Here is a 12,881-nt window from a genome sequence, read left to right as displayed (position 1 = left end):
AAGAGTGTGCTTAAGAACCCTGGACACCTCTAATTGGGGACTTTAGCAAAGCTGAGTCATAATCTGAAAAGGTTCACCTAGTTACGTGTCTGTGGCATGGTATGTATTCGGTGGTAATACTGGAAAATAAAGTGCTTAGGGTCACGGCCAAGACTCATAAAGTAGCTGTGTTCAAGAATCAACATACTGAACTAGGAGAATCAATAACACTATCTAAATTCTAAGTTCCTATAGATGCCAATCATTCGGAACTTCAAGGGATAAAGTGAGATGCCAAAACTATTCAAGAGGCAAAAAGCTACTAGTTCCGCTCATCTGATTGGAGCTAAGTTTCATTGATATTTTAGAATTTATAGTATGTTCTCTTCTTTTTATCCTATTTGATTTTCAGTTGCTTGGGGACAAGCAACAATTTAAGTTTGGTGTTGTGATGAGCGGATAATTTATACGCTTTTTGGCATTGTTTTTACATAGTTTTTAGTATGATTTAGTTAGTTTTTAGTATAATTCTATTAGTTTTTAAATAAAAATCACATTTCTGGACGTTACTATGAGTTTGTGTGTTTTTTTGTAATTTCAGGTATTTTCTGGCTGAAATTGAGGGACTTGAGCAAAAATCAGATTCAGAGGTTGAAGAAGGACTGCAGATGCTGTTGGATTCTGACCTCCCTGCACACAAAGTGGATTTTCTGGAGCTACAAAACTCCAAATGGCGCGATATTAATTGTGTTGTTAAGTATATATCCAGGGCTTTCCAGCAATATATAATAGTCCATACTTTGCCCGAGTTTAGACGATGAAAACTGGCATTCAACACCAGCTTCTTGCCCTATTCTGGAGTTAAACGCCAGAAACAGGTTGCAAAGTGGAGTTAAACGCCAGAAATAGGTTACAAATTGGCGTTCAGCTCCAAGAGAAGCCTCTACACGAGTAAAGCTCAATGCTCAGCCCAAGCACACACCAAGTGGGCCCCGGAAGTGGATTTCTGCATCAATTACTCATTTCTGTAAACTCTAGTAACTAGTCTGATATAAATAGGACCTTTTACTATTATATTAGACATCTTTGATCAGTTTCATGCTATCTTAGACCTTTATGGGGGCTGGCCATTCGGCCATGCCTGGACCATTATCACTTATGTATTTTCAACGGTAGAGTTTCTACACACCATAGATTAAGGTGTAGAGCTCTGCTGTTCCTCATGAATTAATGCAAAGTACTATTGTTTTTCTATTCAATTCAAGCTTATTCCTATTCTAAGATATTCATTCGCACCCAAGAACATGATGAATGTGATGATTATGTGACGCTCATCACCATTCTCACCTATGAACGCGTGCCTGACAACCACTTCCGTTCTACATGAAGATGAGATAGAATGAGTATCTCTTAGGTATCTAATTTAGGGGACCGAGTCCGAGATATTAGAATCTTTGTGGTATAAGTTAGAATCCATGGACGGCCATTCCTGAGATCCGGAAAGTCTAAACCTTGTTTGTGGTATTCCGAGTAGGATCTGGGAAGGGATGGCTGTGACGAGCTTCAAACTCGCGAGTGCTGGACATAGTGATTGGTTAGTTGTGCGAAGTTGTGACAAAGTGTGATTCACATTTGAGAGCACCAAGTCTTTGGCGCCATTGTTGATGATCACAATTTCGTGCACCAGCGAAGCATTTCTTTCTTTCTTTAATTGTAGCGTGCGTTGCGCTTTCTTGGGAATGTGCGAGGGCTTTAAAGTCTCATTTAATTTTCTTTTTCCTTTTCTTTTTTTCCCTCTTTTACATTCCATTTTCAAATTAAAGAAGAGGTTTTACTTTCACTTTCAGTTTCTTCCTCCCTTTCACTTCTTCGTTCATTGTTTGCTGAGTATTTTGTTCATCTGGCCTTTCTGTTTTCGCGCCGTCAAGCTCCCTACCTTCTTTGCTTTTAGAACGTTTGTTGGTACAGATTGTAGGCGCTTCTGTTTGAGCCTTCTCTCGCGCTTGTTCCCTTTTCTCTGCAGGTTGGTATTCTTCTTCCTTTTTATGCCTCGATAGTCATCTTTATGTATGCTTTTGCATGTCTGTCTTTTTCATGCCATGTTTTGATCTTTATTGAGTCTGCCTTGAGAAGGTTGAACCTTTCCGAAAAAGATTGCGTCTTTTGTTTTTTTATCAACGTTTGTGATTTCCTTTATCTCTGCTGCTCCTATTTTAGGAAGATGTGCACTTTTTAGGTCTCTGTTTTCTATCTCCATTAGTTTGCTTTTGTTTGAGAGTTGTAGGGTTTTTTATTTTTGCGTTTGTTTCTGTGTTCCCGTACTATTGCCTCCAAAGGGTGCCCCTGGTTTTGCTGACTATTCCTTGTTTTCGTAGACCCTGGGGTGCCCTTTTTGTTGTCCTACCTCTTTGTTTATTGGTTGTTCCTTCTCTTTTCGATTCTGTTTGAGTTGTTTTAGTAGTGACCCCTTGTTATCTTCCTTTGCTGTAGGTGTAGTTTGTCGTATGTTTTCCCGAAAAAACATTGTTGAGATGTCTACCAAGATCCCTGCTGGCATGGCCGACTGGCTGGACTCTATAGTCCTGATGTGTGTTACCGTGGCCAATCCAGAATACTCTGAGAAACTTAGGCAATTTCATAGGATTTATAGTAATAGGGAGGATGAGAAGAATTATGAACTGGTGTCTCCTGACCCTGAGGAGAGGGTTAGTTTCCCTTCTTTAACTCAGGGAGAACGGCCCTTTTTCTATGCTTATGACTACTTTTTTAGTCAGCTGAATATCACCATCCCTTTTACCACTTTTGAGACCGACTTATTGTGGAACTGTAATGTGGCCCCTTCTCAGATTCATCCGAACTCCTGGGCCTTTATAAAGATATTTCAGTTACTGTGCCAAGAATTGAGTGTCCGACCTACCATTCAGCTTTTTCTTTATCTCTTTGTTCTGACAAAACCTGGGGTGGCCAAGAAAAAAGCTTCTTGGATTTCTTTCCAGGCTACCTAGGGGAAGAAAGTGTTTTCGATGTTTGATGAGTCTTTCCGGGATTTTACGAACTACTACTTTAAGGTCCAAGCTGTTCAGGATGCTCGACCTTTCTTTTTAGATGAAAATAATGAGCCAACCTTCCCTTTATGGTGGCAAAAAGATCCTGTATTTCTCAAATACCCTTGGGAGAGTTCAGATGAGGTGGAACAAGCTTTTATGAATGTTTTAGAGGAGCACTGGGGGGGAGCCTCCTCATCTGGTCACAAAGAGATTTTTAGGAGATCCTTCCCTCCTCAGTGTCGAGCTAGGTAGTGCCCGAGCTCTTCTTTTGTGCAAAGTGTACTTTTGTATTGGTTTGGGATTCTACCTTCATTTGTGGTTGTGACTGTTTTCTTGACTTCCTCTTCAGAAATGGTAAAGTCTTTAAACTCAATGAAGGCCTTTCGTAGGGCTAAGAAGATGACAGCTGCACAAAACTTGACGGCAAAGACCTCGGGAGAAGGGTCTTCTCAGGTGCCGAAGAAGCCGACTTCTGACACTTCAAGCCCGAGAAAGATCATTCTGACACCACAAGTTCGGATGATTCCATCTGACCCTGTTCAACCGACCTCTGGTGCTGCCTGCTCTCCTACTGCTGCTGGTCCTCCTCCAAAGTGGTGAAAAACTATTGGTACTTATGATCTGAATAGCCAGGATTTTGACAGCGTGGGTTTTACCACCGAGGTGATATCTCCTCATGGTAAAGTTTCGTTGGATGATGTGTCCATCCTTCATTATCTGGATTTTATTACCAGCAATAGTATTCGGATGGCAAACCTAGGTGCGGCCTTATTTCGTGTTGTTCGGGATTCTCCAGTTCATGCGACTAAGGCATTTATAGAAGACGCCAAGTCAGAGTTTGATAGAATTAAGGGTTTGAAGGATGAGCTGGATGCTAGGGTGGCTAAATTGGAGTTGGATGTGGAGAAGGAGAAATCTCGAGCTACCGTTGCTGAGGCAACTGCGAACTTGGCTGAAGAAACGGCGAAAAATATAAGGAGAGCTACACCCGTACCTATGGCGAGCTGCTGGAAATTAAGGAGAGGTTTCAGTCTGCCCAGGATGATTACGCCGAGCTCCAGGGTCACATGGTGGATAGTGTGACCGATGCATATGAAAATTTGAAGGCCCAGGTCCGGGTTCTTGCCCCTGAGCTCGACCTTACTTTATTTAGTCTGGATAATATAGTGGAGAACGGCAAGATCGTGCCTGCCCCTGATGATGATGATGAGGGTCCTCCTCTTGTGCCACCAGAGGAAGCCTCAACAGCCTCAGCTTCTTCTGTCCCTTCAGAGGTCGACCATCCAGAGCCTGAGCCTGATGTGCAGATTCTGAACTGGCCGGATGGAACTGTTGATGCTGTCCCGATCTCGACCATTCCTCCTCCCCCAGCTAAGGATGCTACTACTGGAGAGAATTTGGATCCTCTATAACTTTCTGTGTTTGCATTATAGTCCGACTTGTGGACTTTTGAACTTGCTTATGTTTTTGCCAGTCCTGTTTGTATTTGACTTTTTCTGACATTTGGTTGCTTCTTTGCAACCTTTATTTTGAAAAACAAACATTTAAACTCTTGGGCTGCCTTTTAGGTAGCCTTTGAGTCCTTAATGCTTTGAAGGATGCGTTTTGCAGAATGTTAGTTAAACCTTTGATACTTGTAGGTTTACCTTTGTAACCCTTGAGGTTTTATAGAAGTTCGGTACTTTATTGTCTGACCTTTTTGTAGTGTGAGTTTTTATCCTTGCCTTTTTGGGTCATGCCTTGCTTTGAATTTGTGTTGTCTGTCCTCTGCTTTGGCAAAGTGACCCCGGTGGCTTGGTATATGGGCTTTCAATAACTTGTCCGACAACTTTTTAGTGTTCTATAGAACCTTTTTAGTTAGTTCGAACGACTTCTTTGTAGCCCTATTTCGAGATTGTTCCTTTGTTGATCAGAGCTGTTCCCCTTTTAGCTGAGCACGTTTGATCCTCAGGTTGTTTTCAACCTCTTTGGCTCTTATTATTTCCTTAAGGTCGTGCTTGCTTTACGAGGTCGCCCCTTTGGTTGATGTTTGACATGAGCTTTTTAGTCATGTTCCAACAATTTTTTAGGTAGTGTTCCAAGGGGAACCTTTTCTTTATAATTTGTTTGGACGACTTTTTAGCTCTTGTTTGTGCTTTTGCTTTTTAAGTAGTGTCTTTTTTGGCAAGACTTGTACTTTTATAGCTAGGCACTTTTGAGCCTTAAGTAGTTTTTCAACCTTTTTGGCTTTTTCGTTTCTTGAGGTCGTACCTGTGCCCTTGTCGACCTGTACGACTTCTCTAGTCGGGCTTTTTAGTTATGTTCCAACAACTTTTTAGGTAGTGTTCTTGCTGAAAAACCTTTTCTTTATAGTTTGTTTGGATGACTTTTTAGCGCCGTTTCGACTTGTACTTTCGCTTTTTAAGTAATGTCTTTTTCGCAAGACTTGTACCTTTCAGCGGAGCACTTTTGGCCTTTGCTAGGCTTCTTTGTCCCTTTTCAGTGATCCTTTCATTGGTCCGACTTCTCTGTCGGGCCTTCTTAAGTTATTTTTAGTAATCCATTTTTAGTCAGACCTCGTCAGGTCACTTTTTATGGGCTACTTTTTATACTTCTTGCATTAACTTGCTTCTATCGCTTCACCTTGCCGACTTCTTTATAATCGGACGATGAATTTTGTGTGAGCTTAGATTAATGCGTCTTGGTAGGAAATTTTTTAGGGAATTGGTGAATTTTATTAAAATAATAATGAGGTGAAAATACAAATATAAGTATGTACATACGAGTGCTTACCCTTATAGGTCGGGCAGTTTCTTAGATCTCAGCCTGGCGCCTCATTAAAAAACCTTTTCAGGAAAAAGAGTGCGCTTTGTCCTAAGATCTTATTTTCTAACTATAGTACCTTCTTAAGTTACAGGCATGCCATGACCTTGGTAGCTCTCGTCCTTCGAGGTCGGACACCTTGTAGTAACCTTTCCCCAGTATTTCTGCTACTCGGTATGGTCCTTTCCAGTTAGCTTCTAGCTTCCCTTCTCCTGACTGACCTGCTCTGATATTATTTCGGATTAGGATGAGATCATTGGTGGTGAAGCTTTGCTGGATTACCTTCTGATTGTATCTCAGAGCCATTCGACGCTTTAGGGCTTCCTTTCTAATCCAAATTCTTTCTCGGACTTCTGGAAGTAGGTCGAGCTCTTCCCTTTGAGCTTGAGAGTTGGTATCTTCATTGTAGAGGATCATTCTGGGAGATCCTTCTTCTATCTCCACGGGAATCATTGCCTCTATTCTGTAAGCAAGTCAGAATGGTGATTCTCCAGTGGTTAAATGTGGTGTTGTTCGGTATGCCCATAGGACTTGTGGGAGCTTAAACCCTGAAATCACTTAACACACATATCAAGGCATCGAATGGTAATAAGAGAGGATTAAACATAGCAAATTTAAGGCCAAAGAAGCATGTTTTTAATTATATCACAGAATTAGGAAGGAAAATGTAAAACCATGCAATTAGTATGAATAAATGAGCTGAGAATTAATAAAAACCACTCAATTGAGCACAAGATAAACCATAAAATAGTGGTTTATCAGAGCTCTTCAGCCCAAGCTCCCTTGGTGTCCTGTAGTCTCCATTTTAACCCGGCCAGTATGATTTTGTTGGTGGCTTCCGCCTGTCTATTGGCTTGTGGGTGCTCTACAGAAGTGAACTGGTGTTTGATTTTCAAGTCAGCTACTAGATTTCTGACTCCTGTGTCGGTGAATTGAGTACTATTATCTGTGGTGATGGAGCATGGGACCCCAAACCTTGTGACAATATTTTTGTATAGAAATTTCCGACTTCTTTGGGCGGTGGCATTAGCTAATGGCTCTGCTTCAATCCACTTTATGAAGTAGTCTATGCCTACAATGAGAAACTTGACTTGTCCGGACGCCTGGGAGAAGGGCCCAAGGAGGTCGAGCCCCACTTTGCGAATAGCCAGGGTGAAGTAACGTAGATGAGCTCCTCAGGTGGAGCTATGTGGAAGTTGGCGTGCTTCTGGCATGGTGGGCATGTCTTGACAAACTCTGTCGCTTCCCTTTGCAAGGTCACCCAATAGAAACTAGCTCGGAGTACCTTTTTGGCAAGAGCTCTTGCCCCGAGGTGATTGTCGCACATGCCACTGTGGACTTCTTCGAGAACTTCCCTTGCAGCAGAGGTCGGGACGCATTTTAGGATGGGCGTAGATATTTCTCTCCTATATAGGACGTCCTGTACCATGGTGTAGTACTGTGTTTCTTGTACTAGCCTTTTTGCCTCCTTTTTGTCTGCGGAAAGTATTTTCAATTTTAGATAACTGATTATAGGAGTCATCCACCCCTGGGCCTGGTCTGATATATTTAGGACCTAATGACATGTCATCATGTCATGTTTTTTTATGCTTTTTCATACAAGAAATTGATTATTTGTGCTTAAATATTGAATGCTTTTGTGCTTAAATGGTATATTTCCTTGATCTTTTGATTTTATAAATTTTATAGGAAATAAGTGAAAAAGGAAGAAAAATAGCACAAAATCAGCTCAAAAGAAGAAAAGAAGAATTTTGGGGCACGCTTTAAAAATTGAGCACGCTTTGGAACCTTAGGCCACGCTTTTAAAAGCGTGGCCCATTACCATGAAGCCCTGGCATGATATATATATATATGCCTTATGCATGCATTTAATTATTCAAGCCAATGAATCATGGCATTACATGAATGAACGCTAAAGTTCATTAATTGGCATTGCTAATAAAACCAATTAATGCATGTATAAAGCATTTAAATCATTAATGCCAAAAATGAATGAATGCTTTAACGTAATGCAATTGGCTTTATTAACTAAGTAATATAATAAAAGCATGCATTAGTTATTAAAGCCATTCATGAATGCATGTAACGTTAAATGAAGTAACGGAGTGCTCATCATAAAAGGTCAACACCAAGGCCAGCGCTCAAATTGGATGGAGCGCTACGTTAAAACGTTTTAACGTTTTCGTGGTTTCCACCAAAATAAAAGCAAGGCGCGCAAGAAAAAGCAAGGAGCGCTACGTTGCAACTCCCAACTGAGCGCTATGGGCAAAATGAAATTGGCAAAAGGGGAGCAGCCAGGCTCGAAGAGGGAGACCAACAGAAGCAAGGAAGCGCTACGTTGAAACCCCTCACTGAGCGCTATGTCTGAACCAAGCAAGGCTGGGTGCATTAACACAATAAGGCATGTGTAGCACTCAGTTCACTAACTTAACTGAGCGCTCCACTGGAGGTGCACCAACCCACCTGACCCAAGCCACCAAGCATCTCAAAACCAAATCAACCTATTTCATTGAAGCCCCAAAGCAAGCAAAGCCCATGGACATCACTCAAAGGCACAAGAAACAATTAGATTAGGAATTTCATTTTAATTTTAATTTGTTTTCAATTTCATTTTCAATTTTGTAAAAAGCCTATAAAAGGCATCTGTTCCATTTTAAAAGGAAGCCTGGCTCTGCTAGAGCAATAGGAGTAGGGTAGAATAGAAAATTCTCTTTGAAACACTTTTACTTTTTCTGCAATTGTCAATTTAGATTTATGAAATTTCAGTTTGTGCAACCTTTTGCTACAATTTTTTCCTCTGTAATTTCCTTTCTGTTTTGATGGAGAGAGCAATTGAGCTCTTAGATTTCTTTTCTTTTTGCTATTTCATTGAAATCGTTAATTTTTCTTTGAGATTTCAAATCTAAGTCTTCTTGAGCTTGATTTACTCTTCTGCACATTTACATTTTGCAACTTTACAATTGAGTTTGCTGCAAATCTGAATTTACTTTCCTGTAATTTAATCTTTCTGAGTTCTGATCTATTACTTTCTTTAATTTCCAGCACCCAGCCCCCTTTATTTTTCATGCAATTTACCTTTCTTGTCTTTTAAGATTTTGTCAATTTACCTTTCTTGCTCTTTAAGCTTCTGCCAATTTAAGCTTCTGCTCATTTACTTTCTGCAATTTTAAATTTCTTGTCATTTACATTTTGTTGCTTCAATTTTCACCCAAATCATCAATGTTAGCTTGAATAAACTAATCACCCACTAAATTTTCTTGATCCATCAATCCCTGTGGGATCGACCTCACTCTAAGTGAGTTTTACTACTTGATGCGACCCGATACACTTGCCGGTGAGTTATTTTGTGTGAAAATCTAATTTTTCACCCATCGGGACCTTTTTCTCTTCCGTGGTTGACAGATTTTGTAGTGTTTCTTGGATGAGGCTTCTATTATTGCCCCCTGGTTTGGTACTAGCTAGTTTTGAAAGTGCATCAGCTCGGGCATTTTGTTCCCGGGGTATGTGTCGGACCTCATATCCCCTAAATTGTTCGAGCTGTTCTTTGGTTTTTTCAAGGTATTTTTTTATGGTGGGATCCTTAGCTTGATAGCTACCTTCTATTTGCGAAGTGACTACTTGGGAGTTGCTAAAAATGGTGATTCATTGAGCTCCCACTTCCCTAGCCAGCCTCAAACCAGCCAGTAGTGCTTCATACTCCGCTTGATTATTTGAGGCAGGGAACTAGAATTTTAAGGAGAGCTCGATTTATGTTCCCTGATCACTCTCTAAGATGACACCTACACCACTCCCGGTTTTATTTGAGGAGCCGTCTACATAGAGGCTCCACTCTGTGGGGATGCCCGAGGTGTCAGTGTATTCTGCGATGAAGTCGGCCAGGTATTGAGATTTGATAGCTGTCCGGGCTTCATATTTGAGGTTGAATTTGGATAACTCAACTGCCCATTGTAGGATTCTTCCAGCTAAGTCTATTTTCTGTAAGATCCCCTTTATGGGTTGGTTGGTCTGTACTTTGATGGTGTGAGCTTGAAAGTATGGTCGGAGTCGTCAGGAAGTGAGTATGAGGGTATATGTAAACTTTTTTATCTTTTGATAGTTCAATTTAGCCCCTTGTAAAGCCTTATTGATGAAGTAGATAGGTTGTTGCCCACTTTCGTCTTCTCTGACTAGTGCTGATGCTATTGCCCGACTTTCTACAGCGAGGTATAGTATGAGTTCTTCGCCTTCCCGAGGTTGAGTAAGGACGGGTGGTTGCCCCAGAAATTTCTTGAAATCTTAGAAGGCTTGTTCGCATTCTAGGGTCCACTCGAACCTCTTTCTCTTCCTTAATGTTGCATAGAAGGGGAGAGATCTTAAGGTTGATCTAGCCAGGAACCTAGACAGAGCCGCTAGTCTTCCATTGAGCTGCTGGACCTCTTTGACGCAGGTCAGACATTTCATGTGAAGTATGGCCTAACACTTATCTGGGTTTGCTTCGATTCCTCTTTGGGTGAGCATGAAGCATAAAAGCGGAGAGATCTTAAGGCTGATCCAGCTAGGAACCTAGATAGAGCCGCTAGTCTTCCATTGAGCTGCTGGACCTCTTTGACACAGGTCAGACTTTTCATGCAAAGTATGGTCTGGCACTTATCTGGGTTTGCTTCGATTCCTCTTTGGGTGAGCATGAAGCCCAAGAATTTGCCAGCTTCTACCGCGAAGGTGCACTTTGCGGGGTTAAGTCGCATATCATGCTTTCTTATGGTGTCGAACACTTTAGTGAGGTCAGATAACAACGATTTCTCACTTTGTATTTTTACCAGCATGTTGTCTACATAAACCTCCATTATCTTTCCGATGTGGTCGGCAAAGATTTTGTTCATCAATCTTTCGTATGTAGCTCTTGTGTTTTTGAGTCCAAATGGCATGACTATGTAGTAGTAATTTGCTTTTTGGAGTTAAGAATGATGTTCTCTCTTGGTCGGGTTGATATATTGGGATTTGATTGTATGCCGAGTAAGCATTCATGAAAGAGAGGTACTGATAGCCTGACGAAGCGTCAACTAGTGTGTCAATGTTTGGGAGTGGGTAGGGATCTTTTGGGCAGGCTTTGTTGAGGTCGGTATAATCGGTTCACATCCGCCGCTTCCCATTTGACTTTTTGACCAACACCACATTGGCTAGCAATAATGGGTACTTTACCTCCTGGTGCATGAAATCACAATCACACTTTTGCAATTCCGCACAACTAACCAGCAAGTACACTGGGTCGTCCAAGTAATACCTTACGTGAGTAAGGATCGATTCCACAAAGATTGTCGGCTTGAAGCAACATATGGCTATCTTGTAACTCTTAGTCAGGATATCAATAATTCTCAGATTTAATTGTAAAAAGTAAAAGAACATGAAATAAATACTTGTTATGCAGTAATGGAGAACAGGTTGAGGTTTTGGAGACGCTCTGTCTTCTGAATCTCTGCTTTCCCACTGTCTTCTTCTTCACACACGCAAGGCTCCTTCTATGGCAAGCTGTATGTTGGTGGATCACCGTTGTCAATGGCTACCATCCATCCTCTCAGTGAAAATAGTCCAAATGCGCTGTCACCGCACGGCTAATCATCTGTCGGTTCTCACTCATGCTGGAATAGGATCCATTGATCCTTTTGCGTCTGTCACTACGCCCAACACTCATGAGTTTGAAGCTCGTCACAGTCATCCCTTCCCAGATCCTACTTGGAATACCACAGACAAGGTTTAGACTTTCCGGATCTCAGGAATGGCCGCCAATAATTCAAGCTTATACCACAAAGACTCTGATCTGAATCAGGAGGCTAAGAGATAAGCACTCAATCTAAAGTAGAACGGAGGTGGTTGTCAGGCACGCGTTCATAGGTTGAGAATGGTGATGAGTGTCACAGATCATCACATTCATCAAGTTGAAGTACGAGTGAATATCTTAGAATAGAAACAAGCGTGATAGAATGGAAAACAGTAGTAATTGCATTAATTCATCGAAACACAACAGAGCTCCTCACCCCCAACCATGGGGTTTAAAGACTCATGAAATAGAAGATACAATATAAAATGTGTAGAGTGTCATGAGGTACAAGATGAATCACTAAAAGTAGTTTTTATAATAAACTAGTGACCTAGGGTTACTGAAAATGAGTAAGCTAGAATAATTAGTGTAAAATCCACTTTCGGGGCCCACTTGGTGTGTGCTTGGGCTGAGCATTGAAGCTTTCACATGTAGATACCTTTCTTGGAGTTAAACGCCAGCTTTTGTGCCAGTTTGGGCGTTTAACTTCAGCTTTCATGCCAGTTCTGGCGTTTTGATGCCATAATTTCTATGCTGACTTGGAACGCCTGTTTGGGCCATCAAATCTAGGGCAAAGTATGGACTATTATATATTGCTAAAAAGCCCAGGATGTTTACTTTCCAACGCAATTAAGAGCGTGCCAATTGGGTTTTTGTAGCTCCAGAAAATCCACTTCGAGTGCAAGGAGGTCAGAATCCAATAGCATATGCAGTCCTTTTTCAACCTTTGAATTAGATTTTTGCTCAGGTCCCTCAATTTCAGCCAGAAAATACCTGAAATCACAGAAAAACACACAAACTCATGGTAAAGTCCAGAAATTTAATTTTTGAATAAAAACTAATAAAAACATAATAAAAACTAACTAAAATATACTAAAAACATACTAAAAACAATGCCAAAAAGTGTATAAATTATCCGCTCATCACAACACCAAACTTAAATTGTTGCTTGTCCCCAAGCAACTGAAAACAAAGTAGGATAAAAAGAATAGAATATACAATGAATTCCAAAAACATCTATAAAGATCAGTTTTAATTAGATGAGCGGGGCTATTAGCTTTTTGCTTCTGAACAGTTTTGGCATCTCACTTTATCCTTTGAAGTTCAGAATGATTGGCATCTATAGGAACTCAGAATTCAGATAGTGTTATTGATTCTCCTAGTTCAGTATGTTGATTCTTGAACACAGCTACTTTATGAGTCTTGGCCGTGACCCTAAGCATTTTGTTTTCCAGTATTACCACCGGATACATAAATGC

Source organism: Arachis ipaensis, chromosome B01 (genome assembly GCF_000816755.2).
Source record: "Arachis ipaensis cultivar K30076 chromosome B01, Araip1.1, whole genome shotgun sequence".
NCBI classification, from domain to species: domain Eukaryota; kingdom Viridiplantae; phylum Streptophyta; class Magnoliopsida; order Fabales; family Fabaceae; genus Arachis; species Arachis ipaensis.
The sequence above is the reverse complement of the archived record's forward strand: the minus strand, read 5'-3'. Positions refer to the sequence as shown.